This window comes from Rhinoderma darwinii, chromosome 5 (genome assembly GCF_050947455.1).
Source record: "Rhinoderma darwinii isolate aRhiDar2 chromosome 5, aRhiDar2.hap1, whole genome shotgun sequence".
Classification (NCBI taxonomy): Eukaryota; Metazoa; Chordata; class Amphibia; order Anura; family Rhinodermatidae; genus Rhinoderma; species Rhinoderma darwinii.
In genome coordinates, this window is record NC_134691.1 from 159239976 (window position 1) to 159261239 (window position 21264).

At 43.3% G+C, this 21264-nt stretch overlaps 1 protein-coding gene across 1 annotated transcript in view; it reads right to left on the reverse strand.

The window, feature by feature from the left end:
- The window catches only part of RIPK1 (receptor interacting serine/threonine kinase 1), a 108620-nt gene extending 89464 nt beyond the window's left edge, over positions 1–19156 (reverse strand). Inside the window, exon 1 of the mRNA XM_075828468.1 lies at positions 18752–19156. The gene's annotated coding sequence lies outside the window, so the exon portion shown is untranslated. The remainder of the gene's footprint in view (positions 1–18751) is intronic.
- Between the last annotated feature and the right edge of the window lie 2108 nt (positions 19157–21264).

Below are 21264 nucleotides of genomic sequence, written 5' to 3' on the forward strand. Positions count from 1 at the left end.
TGCATAATGGTATGTTCACACGTCTTACGGAGGCAAAAACAGCTCCTGAATTTCAGACGTTTTTGCAAGTGCACGCGTTTTTCGCAGCGTCCATTACGGATGTAATTGGAGCTGTTTTTCAATGGAGTCAATGAAAAATGGCTCCAATTACGTCCCAAGAAGTGACATGCACTTCTTTGAGGCGGGCGTCTTTTTACGCGCCGTCTTTTGACAGGGATGCGTAAAATTACACCTCGTCTGAACAGAACATCGCAAGAGCCATTGCAAGCAATGGGCAGATGTTTGCAGACGTATTGGAGAGGTCTTTTCATGCGTCATTCGAGGCGTAAAACGCCCAAATTACATCTGAAAATAGGCCGTGTGATACCCCTAGTGTTCCATAGACTGCATTTATTTTTAGATCATTATTTCTGTGTAGTGAGTTGTCACCGTTGATACCTTGTATAAATTGGGAATATATATGTATGCCCTCCCACCATAGTATGACATATTTGTGAGACTATTTCTGATGATGTGGGGGGGGGGGGGGGTTTGGATGTTCTCTGTATTGGTATAGTAAAGTTACCTCCCCATCCAGGAGTGTGTGCTGGAGTAATGCTTAAAGGGAATGTGTTGCTAGAATTTTTTTTATTTTTTTTTTGTTAAATAATTATTATTTAAGTGATTACACATTGTTTTCATTTTTTCACAAGTCAGGAAATATTATAAATTAGATTATAATTTATAACATTTCTATGTGCTGGTCACTAGAGGGAGCTGTTCCCAAAATTGCAGCATGGTCAATGTGGTAAAGCAACCTCATTGCTTTATGCTGCAAATTTGGGGTAGACACACTCGCTCTAGTGTCCTCACACAATCCCCCTCCCTTATTCTGGCTAGTGCCAGGAGAAGGAGGGGGTTGAATCTTCAAACCTCCTACACTGTGCCGCCATTTTCTGAGCGAATGCACAGTGTAGGAGGATTAGATACAGTGCTAAGCAGACAGTATAACACGAACATAATACACACATCACATACACAAACATAAATTACCTTCTCCTGCCGCCTCCGCTCCTATGCCTTGTGCCTTCGCTTCCTTGAACATATGGCCGGAAGCCGCGGCCGGAAGTCGTCATCTTACTGTTCCGGTCCACATGAAAATGGCGCCGGATTTCGCTCTGCTAACGAGCTTCGATTTGGTCTGTGTGGGAGCGGCGCATGCGCCGTTCCCACACAGACGGCGTACGCTGCAGTGAATGGAACGGCTCCTGTTCGCATTCTCTATGGGGTTGTATGTGCCATATTCCATCTCTGCATGTGTCGTTAATCGACACATACAGAGATGAAAAAAAAAAGGGCAGCCCCAATAGAGAAGTAAAAGTAAGAAAAAAGTAAAAAGTAGAACATGAGAACACAAATAAATAAAATTTATGTCAATATCATATTAAAAGCAATATGATATAAAAAAAATAATAATTTCATGACACCTTCCCATTAAACTAGGGCTGAAGAGGGAGGTCAATGTAGAAAATAAAGGGGTAGTTAAGTTAGAGAGGGATGAGATTATATCGGTGGGGGGAGTAATAGACTGTGGGGAGAGGATTAGGCAACAGGATAAGGAGATCCTTTGGTTACAAAACACTGAAGATAAAAATGCCCAAATAATGTCAACTAATCACATTTCTGATACCGAATGTGAAAAATTGAAAGGCAAGTTAAAGTGTATGTTCACAAATGCCAGAAGTCTAGCAAGTAAAATGGGGGAGCTGGAGGCCTTGATACTGGAGGAACATATATTATAGTTGGTGTTGCTGAAACATGGCTAGACTCTTCACACGACTGGGCTGTAAATCTACAGGGTTATACACTGTTTCGGAAAGACAGGGCGAATAGGAAAGGCGGTGGTGTATGTCTGTATGTGAGAAGTGATATGAAGGCGAGTGTGAAAGTGGACAATAGTGGGTGAATACTGTGAGGAGGTCGAAACCTTGTGGGTGGTATTACAAAAGGAGGTAAATACTGAAAAAAAATATTTTTCGTGTAATCTATAGACCCCACCAATATAACTGAGGAGATGGAAGGTCAGCTATAGAAACAGATGGAGCGGGCTGCACAGGCTGGTACTGTAGTGATAATGGGAGATTTTAAATTGGCATCATGGTCTGACTCCAACTGCGAAAAGAAGACATTTCCTCAACCTGCTGCAGGAAAATTTTATGGGCCAGTTTGTGGAAGACCTGACTAGAGCTGGAGCTCTGTTGGATCTGGTCATTTCTAATAATGCAGATCTTGTTGGGAATGTCAATGTTCGTGAAAACCTCGGTAACAGTGATCACAATATAGTTACATTTTACCTATACTGTAAAAAACAAACGCAGGCTGGGAGGGCAAAAACATTTAATTTTAAGAAAGCCAATTTCCCCAGGATGAGGGCTGCAATTCAGGATATAGACTGGGAAGAACTAATGTCAAATAATGGTACAAATGATAAATGGGAGATCTTAACCCCTTAGTGACCAGCCTAATTTAGGCCTTAATGACAAAGCATTTTTTTCGCTTTTCCATCGCCGCATTTAAAGAGCTATAACTTTATATTTCTGTCGACATAGCTGTATGAGGACTTTTTTGTTGCAGGATTTGTTGTATTTTTTAATGGCACCATTTTGGGGCACATATAATTTTTTTAAATTAACGTTTCTTTGGGGGGAGGTTGGATATAAAAAAAAAACAGCAATTTAAATTTACACCGTTTACCGTTCGGCATAAACCGTTTACCGTTCCTGTTGTGGTCTCTCTCAAATCGAGTTGGATAAATAAATATGGAATCCTATTCACATCCTCAAGTTTAGAAAGATTTTCCCGATGCGTTTCCACCAGGCAACAGAGTCATCAGGGGAGACTAAGCCTGTAAATATTGTTTAAGCGTGTGGCATATTACTGGTTGTGGCTCCGAGTGTGAGAGTGCTTGCAGTGGCAAAACTTCATGGCAGTGCAATGAAACTATTCAGCAGCATCTCCTCCGCTCCATGCGCTCGTGTTGAGCACAACAGGAATGGGTAGGGGGGGGGGGTATATACAACAAACCCCATAGCTACTACAACTCCTTTTTCATATATGTGGGAAATATATTAGGATCAATACTTTGGAATAGCAGCTTTCAAATCACATTCCATTAGTGGCTTTTTTCTTCATACAACATGAGGGTTAGGGCATGACCACACGTGGCGGATTTCCTCCGCAACTGTCCGCATCAATGCCGCACAGAATCTGCGTTGCAGATTCTGCTGCGGATCTGCACAAAATGTGCAGTAAATTGATGCGGACTAGCTGCTGCGGACTGCGGTAAAAGTACTTCCCTTCTCCCTATCAGTGCAGGATAGAGAGAAGGGACAGCACTTTCCCTTGTGAAAGTCAAAGAAATTCATACTTACCGCCCGTTGTCTTGGTGACGCGTCCCTCCTTCGGCATCCAGCCCGATCTCCCTGGATGACGCGGCAGTCCATGTGACCGCTGCAGCCTGTTATTAGCCTGTGATTGGCTGCAGCCGTCACTTAGACTGAAACGTCATCCTGGGAGGCCGGACTGGAGACAGAAGCAGGGAGTTCTCGGTAAGTATGAACTTCATTTTTTTTTACAGATAGATGTATATTGGGATCGGTAGTCACTGTCCCGGGTGCATTAACAGTTACTGCCGATCGCTTAACTCTTTCAGCACCCTGGACAGTGACTATTTACTGACGTCTCCTAGCAACGCTCCCGTCATTACGGGAGCCCCATTGACTTCCTCAGTCTGGCTGTAGACCTAGAAATACATAGGTCCAGCCAGAATGAAGAAATGTCAAGTTAAAAAAGCAAGACGGATCCGCAGCACACATAACATGTGCATGACAGCTGCGGACTTCATTGCGGAAATTAGAATCTCCATTGAAGTCAATGGAGAAATTCCGCCATGAGTCCGCCACTGCTCCGCAACAGACAGAGCATGCTGCGGACACCAAATTCCGCTCCGCAGCCTATGCTCCGCAGCGGAATTTTACGCCTCGTCTAAACGAACACTGCTAAATTAAAGTGTAAGTCAATGGACAAACGGCTCCGCTGCGGATTAACGCTGCAGAGTGTCCGCAGCGGAATTTAAGTGAAATTCCGCCACGTGTGAACCCAGCCTTAGACTCACACTATTTATGTTTATTTAACCCCTTCCCGCTCCTGGACGTACTATTAGGTTATGGTAGCTGTATCGTTCGCGCTCCATGACCTAATAGTACGTCGCGGGAGTAACGGCCATTTCGGCCGTCCTCCCGACACATACAGGAGCTGTGACAGCTGCTGTCTCGTACAGCAGTTGCCGCAGCTCCTACAGCGGGGACCGATCCCTGTGTCCCCGCAGATTAACCCCTTAAAAGCCACGGTCAATAGTGATCGTGGCTTTTTAGGGGTTAAGCTACAATCGCCGGCCTGCTACACGATAGCGGCCAGCGATGGTGACTATGGCAACCGGACAATGGCGTCCAGCTATGCCATCGACGGAAGCCTAGTCAGGACCCACTATGCTTGCTGTCAGTGAGTAGCTGACAGCTCTAATACACTGCACTACGCATGTAGTGCAGTGTATTAGAATAGCGATCAGGGCCTCCTGCCCTCAAGTTCCCTAGTAGGACAAAGTAATAAAGTAAAAAAAAGATGTGTAAAAATAAGAAAATAAAAGTTTTAAAAGTGATGAAAGTAAACATCCCCCTTTTTCCCTTATCAGTCCTTTATTATTAATAAAAATAGATAAACAAACAAATAAACTATACATAATTGGTATCGCCGCGTCCGTAACGGCCTGAACTACAAAATTATTTATTTATTTATCCCGCGCGGTGAACGCCGTAAAAGAAAATAATAATAAACCGTACCACAATCACAATTGTTTGGTCACTTCACAACCCAAAAAATGGAATAAAAAGAGATAAAAAAGTTGCATGTACCTAAAAATGGTAATGATTGAAACTACAGTTCGTTACACAAAAAATAAGTCCTCGCACGGCTTTCTTGATGGAAAAATAAAAAAGTTCTGGCTCTTAGAATATGGTAAGGGTATGTTCACCGATTAACAAAATACGTCTGAAAATTTGGAGCATTTTTCGCGGCGTTTTTTACGGCCGTTTTTGGAGCTGTTTTCAATAGAGTCTATGAGTAAACGGCTCCAAAAACGTCCCAAGAAGTGTCCTGCACTTCTTTTAACGAGCCGTCATTTTACGCGCCGTATTTTGACAGCGACGTGTAAAATGACAGCTCGTCTGCACAGAACATCGTAAGACCCATTGCAAGCAATGGGCAGATGTTTGCCAACGTATTGGAGCCGTCTTTTCAGGCGTAATTCAAGACGTAAAACGCCTCCATTACGTCTGAAAAGAGGTCGTGTGCACATACCCTTAAACAAAAAGTAAATAATTTTTTACAAAAAGTATTTTATTGTGCAAACGCCATAAGACATAAAAAAAAACATAAACATCTGGTATCGCCGTAATCGTATCGCCCCGCAGAATAAAGTGAATATGTCATTTATAGTGCAAGGTGAACGCTGTAAAAAAGAAATAGAATAAAAAAACAATAGTAGAATTGCTGTTTTTTAGTCACCACGCCACTTAAAAATAGAATAAAAACTGATCAATAAGCCGCATGCACCCCAAGAAAACTACAATGAATTCCTCAAGGGGTCTTGTTTCCAAAATGGGGTTTGGGGGGTTTCCACTGTTTTGGCACCACAAGACCTCTTCAAACCGGACATGGTGCCTAATAAGGGTATGTTCACACGCAGTGGTTTTCAGGCGTATTTTGGGCATTTTACACCTCGAATTACGCCTGAAAAAAACGGCTCCATTACGCCTACAAACATCTGCCCATTGCCTGCAATGGGTTTTACTAGGTCCTGTACCCACGAGCCTTTATTTTACGCGTCGCTGTAAAAAAATGGAGCGTAAAAAGACGCTCCGTAAAAAGAAGTAGCATATTACTTCTTGAAGCGTTTTTTGGAGCTGATTTTCCATTGAACACTATGAAAAACGCCTCAAAAAATGCCTCAAAAAACGCCTGAAAAGAAGCCTCAAAAGAAGCTCCAAATTTAATTTTCAGCTTCAAAAACGCCTGAAAATCAGAGGCTGGTTTCTCTGAAATCAGCTCCGTATTTTCAGAAGTTTTTGCTCACTGCGTGTGAACATACCCTAAAAAGGAGGCCTCATAATCCTCTAGGTGCTTCTTTGCTTCGGAGGCCGATGCTTCCGTCCATTACCGCACTAGCGCCACATGTGGGATATTTCTCAAAACTGCAGAACCTGGGCAATAAATATTGAGTTGCGTTTCTCTGGTAAAACCTTCTGTTTTACAGAAAAAAAAAGGAATAAAAAGGATTTTCTGCCCAAAAAAAAAATAATGTACATTTCACCTCTACTTTGCTCTAAATTTCCGTGAAACACCTAAAGGGTTAACAAACTTTCTATATGCTGTTGTGAATATTTTGAGGGGTCTAGTTTCTAAAATGAGGTGTTTGATAGGGGTTTCTAATATATAGGCCCCTAAAAGCAACTTCAGAACTGAACTGGAACTTAAAAAAAATAAATAAATGAGGCAATACTTCGCTTCTTACATTATACTGATAATGAGCCGTGCCCACCCCGAGATGACCCCAGTTTTGACTGTTTGTATAAACGGAGACCCCAATTAGGCTGTTTCAGTGCCCGGTTTTCCCAAGCATACACCCCTGAAGAATTGTATTTCTATTGATGAGTCCTTGGTACATTTTAAAAGGAGGCTTCAATTCCGCCAGTATCTGCCGTACAAGGTATGGCGTGAAGATGTATAAGCTGTGCGAGAGTGCATCAGGGTATACCTACAAATTTAGGATATATGAAGGGAAGGACACCAGTATTCAGGCCCCAGAATGTCCCCCCTTACTGGGAGTTAAAGGAAGGGTGCGAAAAAAAATATTTTTTAGATCAATTTGCTTTTAGTGTTTTATTAAAACATTTTTTATTTATTTGTGTGTTTGTGTTTTACTTTTTTTTTTTTTTTAAACTTTTTCTTCACTATGGGGCTGGCATTTTTTTTTCATCTCTGTATGTGTCGATTAACGGGAGCCGTTCCATTCACTATGGTGAACACCGTCTGTGTGGGAACGGCGCATGCGCCGCTCCCACACAGTCCAAATGGAAGGTCTTTGGCCGAGCGACATCCGGCGCCATTTTCTTGTGGACCGGAAGCCGCGGCCGGACAGTAAGATGACTACTTCCGGTCGCGGCTTCCGGACATGTGTTCTGAAGCAAGCACTAGGAGCGGAGGGAGCAGACAGAGCGTACGGACCGGAGGGAGCGGCGGCGGCAGGAGCAGGTAAGTTATGTCAGTGTTTGTTCGTGTTTTAGTGTGTGATTACCACTGTATGTAAGCCTACTACATTGTGTATTCGCTCAAAAAATGGCGGCACACAGTGTAGGCGGCTTGAACATTCAATCCCCTCCTTTCTCCTGGCACTAGCCAGGATAAGGGAGGGGGGATTCTGTGAACTCACTAGAGCGAGTGTGTTTACACCAAATTTGCAGCATAAAGCAATGTGGTTGCGTTACCACATGCCAATGCTGCAATTTTGGGAATTGCTCCCTCTAGTGACCAGCACAGGGAAATGTTATAAATTAGAATCTAATTTATAATATTTCCTGACTTGTGAAAAAATAAAAAAAAATTCTAACAATGTCTAATCATATATACACTAACTGCTTAACTAAAAAAAAAAATTCGAGCAACACATTCCCTTTAATGCAAAAATTGTGTGGGATTTGGTGCACCCACTGCTGGACCAGAGTTACCACCCCTACCTGGATAATTTTTATACCAGCGTCCCACTATTAAATTTTTAGGGACCAAGAAGGGGGGGCACCCAGTACTTCTGGAAGCGGGGCCACACGCATCGTACCAGGGCAGTACTTTCCAGGAGAAGTTCCCCAAACTAGAAAGAAGGGAAAAAGTCAAAAGAGGTGCAAAGTCTGCTATAAGAGGGGGATAAGGGAGGACACATTATATCAATGTGACACATGTCCCGAAAAATCAAGGCTCTGTATGAAAGAGTGTTTTAAAATGTATCATACATCCCTTGATTTTTAATCTACCCCAGTTTTACTTACCCTGATGTACTCCGTACAGCTTATCCCCCCTCGTCTTTCCCTTCTGAACCCTGCTGCGTGCCTAGGCAGCTGAAAACAGCCACATGTAGGGTATTGCCATACCCGTGGGAACACACATTACAGTTTATGGGGTGTATGTCTCCGGTCAAAATGCTCACTACACCTCTAGATGAATGGAGCGCTATGTGTTCTTTGGAGTCCAGATTTTGCTGGATTGGTTTTCGGGTGCCATGTCGCATTTGCAGAGCCCCAAAGGTATCAAAGCAATGGAAACCCACCAGAAGTGACCCCATTTTGAAAACTACACCCCTCACGGAATTCATTTATGGGTGTTGTGACCATTTAGACCCAACAGTTTTGTTCACAGAATTTCTTGGAATTTCTTTGAATTGGGCTGTGAGTTAAAAAAAATTAATTTTTTTTCCAATAAGATGTAGTTTTGGCTTAAAATTTCTTATTTTCACAAGGAATAAAATACCCCATTTTGTTGCCCAATTTGTCCTGAGTGCAGAAATCCCCCAGTTGTGGTGATAAACTGCCGTTTGGGCCCATGGGAGGTCTCAGAAGGAAAGGACCACCATTTGGCCTACTGGGGATTTTCTGGTGCGAAGTCATGTATGCAGAAGCCCCTGAGGTACCAGTACAGTTGAAACCCCCAAGAAGTGACCCCATTTTAAAGGGAAGGTGTCATGATATTTTTTTATTATTATTATATTGCTTTTAATATAATGTAAACAAAAAATGTATTTATTTGTGTTGTCACTTTCTACTTTTTAACCCCTTCAGGACCCAGCCACTTTTGGACCAAATGACACAGCCTCATTTTTTAAATCTGACGTGTGTTACTATATGTGGTAATAACTCGGGAATGCTTTTACCTATCCAAGCGATTCTGAGATTGTTTTCTCGTGACATATTGTACTTTAAGTTAGTGAAAAAATTTGGTCGATATATTCAATATTTGTGTGTGAAAAACACCAAAATTTGGAGAAAATTTGCAAAAAATTTGAATTTTCTAAATTCAAATGTATCTGCTTGTAAGACAGATAGTTATACCACACAAAATAGTTACTAGCTAACATTTCCCATATGTCTACTTTAGATTGGCATCATTTTTTGAACATCCTTTTATTTTTCTAGGACGTTACAAGGCTTATAAGTTTAGCAGCAATTTCTCAAATTTTCAAGAAAATTTCAAAAGCCTATTTTTTTAGGGACCAGTTCAGTTCTGAAGTGGCTTTGAGGGCCTTATATATTAGGAACCCCACAAATCACCCCATTTTAAAAACAGCACCCCTTAAAGTATTCAAAACAGCATTTAGAAAGTTTCTTAACCCTTTATGCGTTTCACAGGAATTAAAGCAAAGTGGAGGGAAATTTGCAAATTTCATTTTTTTTTTGCATAAATTCCATTTTAATAAATTTTTCCTGTAATACTGAAGGTTTTTACCAGAGAAGCACAACTGAATATTTATTGCCCTGATTCTGAAGTTTTTAGAAATATCCCACATGTGGCCCTAGTGTGCTACGGGCCTGAAACAAAAGCCCCAGAAGCAAAGGAGCACCTAGAGGATTTTTGGGCGTTCCTTTTATTAAATTATATTTCAGGCACCATGTCAGGTTAGAAGAGGTCTTGTGGTGCAAAAATAAAGGAAACACCCCAAAAAAGACCCCATTTTGGAAACCACACCGCTTGAAGAATTCATCTAGGGGTGTAGTGAGCATTTTGACCCCACAGGTGTTTCATAGATTTCATTAGAATTGGGCAGTGAAAATGAAAAATTCAATTATTTTCCAATAAGATGTAGTTTTACCTCAAAATTTTTATTTTTTTCAACAAATAAATGATGAAATCACCCCAACATTTGTAAAGCAACTTCTCCAGAGTACAGACATACCAAACATATGGTCATAAACTGCTGTTTGGGCAAGCGGCAGGACTCGGAAGGGAAGGCACGCCATTTAGCTTTTGGAGCGCTGATTTTGCTAGATTCATTTCTCGACACCATGTCGCATTTGTAAAGCTCCTAAGGTACCAGTACAGTGGAAACCCCCCAAAAGTGACTCCATTTAGGAAACTACACCCCTTGAGGAATTCATCTAGGGGTGTAATGAGCATTTTGACCCCACAGGTGTTTCATAGATTTCATTAGAATTGGGCAGTAAACATGAAAAAAAATTTCCACTAAGATGTAGCTTTAGGTAAAAATGTTTCATTTTCTCATCAAATAAAGGAGAAAAATCACCGTAACATTTGTAAAGCAACTTCTCCAGAGTACGGAAATACCCCATATGTGGTAATAAAGTACTGTATGAATACACATCAGGGCTCAGAAGGGAAGGAGCGCCATTTGGCTTTTGGAGAGCAGATTTTGCTGGATTGGTTTTTCTGTGCCATGTCGCTTTTGCAAAGCCCCTTAGGTAGCAGTACAGTGGAAACTACCCAAAAGTGACTCCATTTGGCAAACTACACCCATTGAGGAATTAATCTAGGGGTGTAGTGAGCATTTTGACCCCACAGGTGTTTCATAGATTTCATTAGAATTGGGCAGTGAAAATGAAAAATTACATTATTTTCCAATAAGATGTAGCTTTACCTCAAATTTTTTATTTTTTTCAACAAATAAATGATGAAAAGCACCGTAACATTTGTAAAGCAACTTCTGCAGAGTACGGAAATACCCAACATGTGGTCATAAACTGCTGTTTGGGCAAGCAGCAGGACTCAGAAGGGAAGGCACGCCATTTAGCTTTTGGAGTACAGATTTTGCTGGTTTGATTTCTCTGCACCATGTCACATCTGTAAAGCACCAGTACAGTGCAAAAAAAGTGTCTCCATTTGGCAAACTACACCCATTGAGGAATTCATCTAGGGGTGTAGTGAGCATTTTGACCTCACAGGTGTCTCATATATTTTATTAGAAATGGGCAGTGAAAATGAAAAATTACATTATTTTCCAATAAGACGCAGCATTAGTTCAAAATTTTTCATTTTCTTATCAAATAAAGGAGAAAAAGCACCGTAACATTTGTAAAGCAACTTCTTTAGGGGGGATTCACACGAGCGTGTATTCGGTCCGTGCGGGCCGCGTGGTTTTCACGCGCCACGCACAGACCAATACAAGTCTATGGGGCAGTACAGACAGTCCGTGCTTTTTGCGCAGCGTTTGTCAGCTGCACAAAAAGCGCGACAGGTTCAATAGCTCCGCGTATTTCGCGCATCACGCACCCATTGAAGTCAATGGGTGCGTGAAAGCCACGCAGGTCGCACGGAAGCACTTCCGTGCGAACCGACTGAAACAGGGCACCAGCTGTCAAAAGGATGAATGTAACCAGAAAAGCACCACGTGCTTTTCTGTTTCCAAACATCCAAATGGAGTGTCTTTGAGATGAGCGAACCCGGACAATCGAACCGAACTTCACCGGGTTCGGCCGAACTCGTTTTGGCCGAACCCGGCAAAAAAAATTCCGGTACGCGACGTCCGGAGATAGTCACTGTCCAGGGTGCTGAAATAGTTAAACTGTTTCAGCACCATGGACAGTGACTACCGATCCCAATAAACATGAACCTGACTTACCGATAACTCCCGGCTTCTTCCTCCAGTCTGACCTCCCGGGATGACAATTCAGTCCAAGTGACAGCTCCAGCCAATCACAGGCCAAGCACAGGCTGCAGCGGTCACATGGACTGCCGCGTCATCCAGGGAGGTGGGGCCCGATGTCAAGAGAGGCGCGTCACCAAGGACGCGTCACCAAGGACGCGTCACCAAGGCAACGGCCGGGAAGTTCTCGGTAAGTACGAACTTTTTCTTTTTTTTTAACAGGTTGCTGTATATTGTGTTCGCCATTCACTGTCGAGGGTGCTGAAAGAGTTACTGCCGATCAGTTAGCTCTTTCAGCACCTTGGACAGTGACGGGCATCGACTAGCCTCATCTCTATGATGGCGGCTGCGCGAAAATCACGCAGCCGCGCATCATACACGGATGACACACGCAGCTGTCAAATGTTTTTTGCGAGCGCAAAACGCTGCGTTGTTTGCGCGCGCAAAAACGCAACGTCCGTCTGTATCTGCCCTTAGAGTACGGAAATACCCCACACGTGGTCATAAACTGCTATTTGGACACACAGCAAGGCTCTAAAGGGAAGGAGCGCCATTTAGTATTTGGAGTGGAGATTTTACAAGATTCGTTTTTTGACCCCATGTTGCATTGAGCTATAGTACCAGTACAGTGGTACCCCCCAAAAAATTACCCCGTTTTGGAAACTAGATCCCTCAAAGAATTGATCTAGGGGTGTAGTGAGCATTTTGACCGCACAAGTGTTTTGCAAAAATGAGTAAACAATAGATGTTGCAGATTGAAAATTGCTGTTTTCCACAGATATGCCATTTCAGTGCCCAATGTGTTGTGCCCAGCTTGTACCACCGTAGACACACATCCCATAAATTGTTAAGCGGGTTCTCCAGAATACAGTAATACCCCATATGTGGTCATAAATTGCCGTTTGGGTATACGGCCAGGCTCAGTTGGACCACCATTTGGCTTTTGAAGCACAGATTTTGCTTGGTGTATTAGTGGTATTTCAGCTTATAATGTGGGGGCATATGTGAGCTGGGCGGAGTACATCAGGGTCTATGTAAACTGGGCGGAGTACATCAGGGTATATGTAAGCTGTGAGGAGTACATCAGGGCATATGTAAGCTGTGCGGAGTACATCAGGGTATATGTAAGCTGTGAGGAGTACATCAGGGTATATGTAAGCTGTGCGGAGTACATCAGGGTATATTTAAGCTGTGTGGAGTACATCAGGGTATATGTAAGCTGTGCGGAGTGCATCAGGGTATATGTAAGCTGTGAGGAGTACATCAGGGTATATGTAAGCTGGGCGGAGTACATCAGGGCATATGTAAGCTGTGCGGAGTACATCAGGGTATATGTAAACTGTGCGGAGTACATCAGGGTATATGTAAGCTGTGAGGAGTACATCAGGGCATATGTAAGCTGTGCGGAGTACATCAGGGTATATGTAAGATGTGAGGAGTACATCAGGGTATATGTAAGCTGTGCGGAGTACATCAGGGTATATGTAAGCTGTGTGGAGTACATCAGGGTATATGTAAGCTGGGCGGAGTACATCAGGGCATATGTAAGCTGTGCAGAGTACATCAGGGTATATGTAAGCTGGGCGGAGTACATCAGGGTATATGTAAGCTGTGCGGAGTACATCAGGGCATATGTAAGCTGTGCGGAGTACATCAGGGCATATGTAAGCTGTGCGGAGTGCATCAGGGTATATGTAAGCTGGCCAGAGTGCAACAGGTCATAATAGGATGATGTAATAAATGGGGTGAATGAAGAATCCATGGATTGGTGTGGTACACTTTTAACCAATCCTTTATGCACAGGCCGGGTTTATTGGGTATTATACAAAATATCTGCGCTCCAGTATTGCCTAATCTTTGACTTCTTCACTACCCCTAAAAGCCGCACAAGGCCCTAAAGTTTCCTCATCACCGCTGCGTCCATGGGGTCCAGCTGGAGGGTCCAGCAAATGACGATATGGGGTATTTTGTGAAATTCTACTGGACCTAAAAATGAGTCTGGGCCGTAATTTAGCATCATTTTGCATCATTGCGTTTTGAGAGTCATAAAGTGTTATTTTTCCGTTGGCGGAGCTGTGTGAGGGCGCGTTTTTTTGTGGAACGAGCTGTAATTTTTATTGGTTCCATTTTGGGGTACATGAGATTTTTTTATCACTATTTATTCCATTTTTTGGGAGATGAGGAAACCAAAAAACAGCAATGCTAGCACGGTTTTTTTTTTTTTTTTTTTTACAGTGTTCACCGTGCAGTATAAACAACATGTTAACTTCATTCTGCGGGGCGATACGATTACAGCGACACCAAATTTATATCGTTTTTTTACGATTCACTGCGTTCCCACAATAAAAATACTCTTTTCTAAAAAAAATCATGTTTTAGTGTCGCCATTTTCTGAGAGCCGTAACTTTTTTATTTTTTCGTTTATATCGCTGCAGGATGGCTTGTTTTATGCGTGACGTACTGTAGTTTCTATTGGTACCATTTTGCGTTACTTGCAACTTTTTGATCACTTTTTATTACATTTTTTTTGAGACAAGATGACCAAAAAATAAAATACGGTCATTGTTTTTTATTACAAAATTTTACGGTGTTCAACGTGCGGTAAAAATAATGTGCTATTTTTATAGATCAGGCCGTCCTGAACGCAGCGATACCTATTATGTATAGTTTTTTTTCATGTTTTCATTTTTTTCTAATAATAAAGGAGTTGATCAGGGAAACAGGGCAAGTGGTGTTTTTATTATTTATTTATTATTTATTCACTTTTATTTATTTATTTTTCTTTCACATCTTTTTTTACATTTTTCACTTTTTCTTTGACACTGACCTGGGGACATGAAGATCTGGTCTTCTGATCCCCGCTACGATGCACTGCACTACTTATGTAGTGCAGGGCATCGTAACTGTCATTTTTCATTTGACAGTTAGCCGATTAGGTCCTGCCTCGGGCAGGACCTAATAGGCTTCCGTACCTTGGCAACCAGGAAGCCTAGTAATGGCTTCCTGGTTGCCATAGCAACAATCGCCACCCGCGATCCATCGCGGGGAGTACAGAGGGAGCTCCCTCCCTCTGTAAACCACTTCAATGCGGCGGACGGCATTGACAGCCGCATTGAAGGGGTTAAATGGCTGCGATCGGCAGTAACAGCCATCGCAGCCATTGCAGCGGCATGTCAGCTGTGTATAACAGCTGACAGCCGCTGAAGATAAAGCGCGCACAGCTCCTGTGCTCGCTTTATCTGCCGGGCGTAACTGTACGCCCGAGTGCGGGAAATCACATGGAATTTGGACGTACAGTTACGCCCAATCGCGGGAAGGGGTTAAAGAGGCTCTGTCACCACATTATAAGTGCCCTATCTCCTACATAAGGTGATCGGAGCTATAATGTAGGTGACAGCAGTGCTTTTTATTTAGAAGAACGATCTATTTTTACCCCGTTATGAGCGATTTTAGCTTTATGCTAATTACGTTCTTAATGCCCAACTGGGCGTGTTTTTACTTTAAACCAAGTGGGCGTTGTACAGAGAGTGTATGACGCTGACCAATCAGCGTCATAACACTTCTCTCCATTCATTTAGTCAGCGCATAGGGATCCTGCTAGATCAGTATGTGCTGTGTTATACTGACATATTAACGATACTGAAGTGTTTAGACAGTGACTAGACATTCCCTCCAGCCAGGACGGGATGTCTATTCACAATACCGACACTACGGGAACGTTTCTGTGGTACTTACAGCAAAGCAAGCGTAATCTCGCGAGATCACGCTGTAAATGACAGGTTACAGCGAGATTACGCTTGCTCTGCTGTAAGTACCACAGAAACGTTGCCGTAGTGTCGGTATTGTGAATAGACATCTCGTCCTGATTAGACCAACAGAGATGAAAAAAACGAAAAAATGTTTATAGATACCCCTCCCTCTGTTCTGTGCGTAGCCCGGCATTCTAAGATGACGTTGCAGGCCATGTAATTGGCTGCAGCAGTCACATGGGATGAAACGTCATCCCAGGAGGCCACATAGGAGAAGAAGCAGGGAATTCTTGGTAAGCATAACTTTCTTACATGCGATTTTTGCGGCAGAATCGCTGCGATTCCGCCGCAAATGTTGCAACACACACCACTTTGTTGCGGGTTTAAGCACCCCATTGAATTCAATGGGAAAAACCTGCAACACAAGAGCAGTGATTTCGCAGCATAAATTGACCTGCTGCGGCTGAAAAAAACGCACCGCAGGTCAATTTGTGAGCGTTTTTTTCAGCTGCTTTTTTCCGCTGTGAGGAGATGAAAATTGTTGGAATCTCACCCACGCTGCTACTGTATTACGCTGCAGATTTTCCGCAATGAAATCCGTTGCGGAAAATGCGCAGTGTTTCCACTGTGTATGTTCGTACCCTAAGGCCGGGTTGCTACGTAGCGTAAACTCTGCAGAATTTCCGCAACAAAATTCTGTGCGAAAATTCCGCAACATTTACAGTTGCAGCAAAGTGGATGAGATTATGAAAACGTCATACCCACACAGTGGGAAAAAAACCGCAGCGTAAACATTAATAAATTTACCTGCGGTGCAGAATTTAATTCCACAGCTGGTCTTTTTATGCTGCGTTTTTGTTGATTTTCTGTTGCGGGTTTTCCTCATTGAATTCAATAGGGATGCAAAACCCGCAACAGAAAGCCAAGTGTTGCGACGTAATCGCGGCGATTACGCCACAAAAATCACAACTCCGGGAATAAATAAATCATACTCACCCAGAACGCTCTCCACCTTCCTGCAGTCCAGCCTCCTGGGATGACGGTTTATCCCATGTGACCGCTGAAGCCAATCATAGGCTGCAGCATCACATGGCCTGCAATGTCATCATAGGACGCCAGACTACGTGCAGAGAAGAAGGAGGGGATAAGTATTGACGTTATTTTTGTTTTTTCAAGTGCTGCTTTCTGCAGCGGAAATTCAGTCCGAAAAACCAAGCTGCGAATTCCAGGTCGGATACACTGCGCAGTTTTTACACAGCGCATCCGACCAGTTAGAACCAGGCCTAAGGCCTTATTCACACGACAGGGTCCCGCCCGAGTGTCGGCCGATAAAATCGGCCGTTTTTCCCGGCCGGTTTGCATTCGTTTTGCATCCGTTCCGGGCCGGGCAAATCTGGACAGTGACATCAGGGGCAACTCCTGAAGGGGAATCCTCATGTGGCCGTTGATTCCACTTCAGGAAAAGCCCCTGTCGTCTGTGTCCATTTATGGACACTGAACGTTACTGGCTTCTCCTGGTGTGGAATCCCCGGTCACAGAGTGTTTGGGGATTCCGCTTCAGGAGTTTCCCCTGATGTCACTGTCCATATATGGACAGACATCAAGCTCTCTGTCCAGGAGCGGAATCCCCAAACACACGGGGATTCCGCTCCTTCAGGGAGCTAAAGTGGAGCTAGCACATAGCAGAGCAGGGAGATACCTCCCTGCTCTGCTATAGTGGCGTCGCTACAGAGGTAGCAGCTACTAGCGGCGCTATCGGCCATGGGAGGGGTCGCCGGGCCAGGGCCCTTTTAAAACAAGCAGGGGAAGGGAGCCAGCGCATTGCTCCCTTCCACCTGCTGTACACCCCGACTCTGCCACACAGTGTACAGCGTACAGCCATTCATCCGAATGGCATAAACTCCTCCTCGCCACCTGCACTCTGCGTTGTGAGGAGGGAGTGAGCGACGGAATACATGGCCATCACTCGGGACACATTCCGGTGATGGCCGTATATTACCCGGCCCCATAGACTTCTATGGGAGCCGGGTGGCCGGGTAAACGGCCGAAAATAGGACATGTCCCATTTTTTCACGGCCAGGTTTCCCGGGCCGTCAAAAAAATCGGTCGTGTAAACAGCCCCATTAGGGGTCTATTGTTCCTACTGCAGCCGGGTGACGGCCGTTTTATGAACGGCCGTCACCCGGTCGGGAAACCCTGTCGTGTGAATAAGGGCTAAGGGTATGTTTACACGCTTAACAAAAAACAGATGTAAAATATGGAGCTGTTTTCAAGGGATAATAACCTCTGATTTACAGCCATTTTTTTATGCATTAGGCGGTTTTTTTAGCCCTAAGGGTATGTCCACACGGGCTATTTTCAGCCGTTTTTCGGGCCGTAAATGCCCCGAAAAATGGCTGAAAATACTGTGGCTGAACTCCTCCAAACATCTGCCCAATGATTTCAATGGGAAAAACTGTGTTTCCTTCCCAAGGGGCATCTTTTTACGCGCCGTTTGTAAAAACGGCACTTAAAAAAACGCCTTGTAAACAGAAGTGCACTTCTTGAGACGTTTTTGGAGCCGTTTTTCATTGACTCAATAGAAAAACAGCTCCATAAAGAGCCAAACAAAACGCCGCAAAAAACGGCTAAAAATCAGGGGCTGTTTTCCCTTGAAAACAGCTCGGTGTTTACAGCCGTTTTTTGTTAAGCGTGTGAACATAGCCTAACACACAGTGCTAATCCAGACTGACACAGAGTTGGAATTGCAACACATCTCCATATATTCTAACCAAAAAAGTGACTGAAAATGTTAATAAATGAGTTGAAATGCCACTCACTTTAATGACACATTAGGACATATGGGAAATTGTGGTGCAGGGCTTCATAAATATGACTTTCGACCCATATGTTCTCACATCATAAAACTGACATAAATACAGTGATAAATGCGCCCCTTTGTCTCAGTCTAGGTCACTGGACTACACTCCTCACTGTACACAGCCACCCAGGCCGGACATAAGAAAGTGGCCTTTAGCTGACTGGCTTTCACTTTCGGTTTCGCAATTTTCACCCTCAGTGAGCGGCATTGAGTTGACCATACTACACACGTAACTATCATGACCATACTACACACATAACTATCATGACCATACTACACACATAACTATCATGACCATACTACACACATAACTATCATGACCATACTACACACATAACTATCACATACTGTAGTGCCACTCCTGTGCCGTCACACCAGAACCGACTGTATAGACAAGGCTCTCACCTGTAATGTACACGTCACTGTGCGGTGGAGGAAGTTTCTACGTGGATCCTTATGTCCCCTACATAATACCCCCGACAGCGCAGTGTCCTCAGGCGACAACTTTAACCCTCCACGGCAACTGACATGGGAAGTTCTACTTTCTAGCAGGAAGTCTCAGCTGTTTGCTCAGCACTGACTTGCTGCCGCTTCCTGGTAGAATATTTTTTTTTACAGTGCGCCGCCCATTCTCTACATTACAAGGTTGTACGTAAGAGTGTGGTATGTGACAGGGAATTCCCATTCCCGCGCTGCCCTTCCCTCCACGTCTGAGGCGATGATACTGGTGTCACTGTTCTGTGTACTGTGCGCTGTGCTGTTCCTCTACTATATGGGGTCACGATGCTCAGATTGGTTCACACAAAAACCTCGTTCCATCCTAGATAGATACAAAGAAAATTTACAAGTGCATCAAAATCCTTTTACAAAATGCAACAAAAATATTAGTGAATCAAAAGTCATTTTACACCTACCTCACAGGTTGGGGAAAATGGCACATTTATAAACACATTAAGGACGCAGCAAATGTTTTAATTTTTTTGCACCAGTCACTGTACAAGTGACTAAGTTCATTCTAGCCGTCCTTACATATAAATATGTTTATTCTTTTTTGTCTGTATTCGATAAAAGGGAGATATTTATCAAAACTGGTGCAAAGGAAAAGTGGAGTAGTTGCTCTTACCAAGCAATCAAATGCCACCTTTCATTTTACAAAGGCCATTTGGAAAATAAAAGCAGGGAGCTGGTTCGTTGCCATGGGCAACTACTTCACTTTTCCTTTGCACCAGTATTGATAAATATCCCCCTAATGGAAAGAAATGTCCCACATGTACCAATAATTTAAAGGGGCTCTGTCACCACATTATAAGTGCCCTATCTCCTACATAAGGAGATGGGCGCTATAATGTAGGTGACAGCAGTGCTTTTTATTTAAAAAAAATGATCTGTTTTCACCACTTTATTAGCGATTTTAGATTTATGCTAATGATTTGCTTAATGCCCAAGTGGGCGTGTTTTTACTTTAGACCAAGTGGGCGTTGTAAAAGAGGAGTGTATGACGCTGACCAATCAGCGTCATGCACTCCTCTCCATTCATTTAGTCAGCGCATAGGGATCCTTGTAGATCGCTATGTGCTGTCTTATACTAACACATTAACAATACTGAAGTGTTTAGACAGTGAATAGACATTCCACGGGATGTCTATTCACAATCCCTGCACTTCGTTACTGTTTCTATAGTAGTTACAGCAGAGGAAGCGTAATCTCGTTGTAACCTGTCATCTACAGCGAGATCTCGCGAGATTACGCTTCCTCTGCTGTAACTACCACAGAAACAGTAACGAAGTGCAGAGATTGTGAATAGACATCCCGTGGAATGTCTATTCACTGTCTAAACACTTCAGTATCATTAATGTGTTAGTATAAGACAGCACATAAGGATCTAGCAGGATCCCTATGCGCTGAGTAAATGAATGGAGAGGAGTGCATGATGCTGATTGGTCACTGATTAGTCAGCGTCATACACTCCTCTGTACAACGCCCACTTGGTCTAAAGTAGAAATACGCCCAGTGGGGCATTAAGCAACTCATTAGCATAAAGCTAAAATAGCTAATAAAGTGGTGAAAACAGATCGTTTTTTTAAATAAAAAGCATAACTGTCACCTACATTAGAAGCTAGGGCACTTATAATGTGGTGACAGAGCCTCTTTAAAGTCGCACACCATTTGTCAAAATTTTTGCATTTTATATTGTGTGGTGCTTTTTGTTTAATATTGTAGCTTACATTTCACAGCAGCCTGCTGGTGGCATGATGATCCAACTTTTTTTTCTGCAAAAAGTTGCTTTTTAGAACTTTAGCTAAAAAGTTACACCACCCTTAGGGCAAGTTCACATCACCGTTCGCTTTCCGTTCCAGGGTTCTGTCTGAGGTTTCTGTCGGGGGAACCCCGCAACGGAAAGTGAAACTGAAACCACAGCTTCCGTTTCCGTCACCATCGATATCAATGGTGACGTAAACATTGCTAATGGTTTCCGTACGTCACCATTCCGGCAGGTTTCCGGTTTTCCGACGGAATCAATAGCGCAGTTGACTCCGCTATTGATTCCGTCATTAAAACGGAAACCTGCCGGAATGGTGACGAACAGAAACCATTACCAATGGTTTCAGTTTCACTTTCCGTTGCAGGGTTCACCCGACAGAAACCTCAGACAGAACCCCGGAACGGAAAGCCAACGCTGATGTGAACAGGCCCTTAGCTAACATGGTTTACAAGGTGTAGCACACACCGCAACCAGTCGTTTTTGCAGCAATGCCTCCTAAATACACCGATCTTGATATATCTGGGCCTATATGTTTATTTGCTATTTTTTTACATTTAATTTTGTTTAAATTTGTCACTTCGCTAGACCTTAAACCAAATGGTACCTATCGATGCAGTAATTGTAAAGCATGCCGATACATTGCTACATCTAAAAC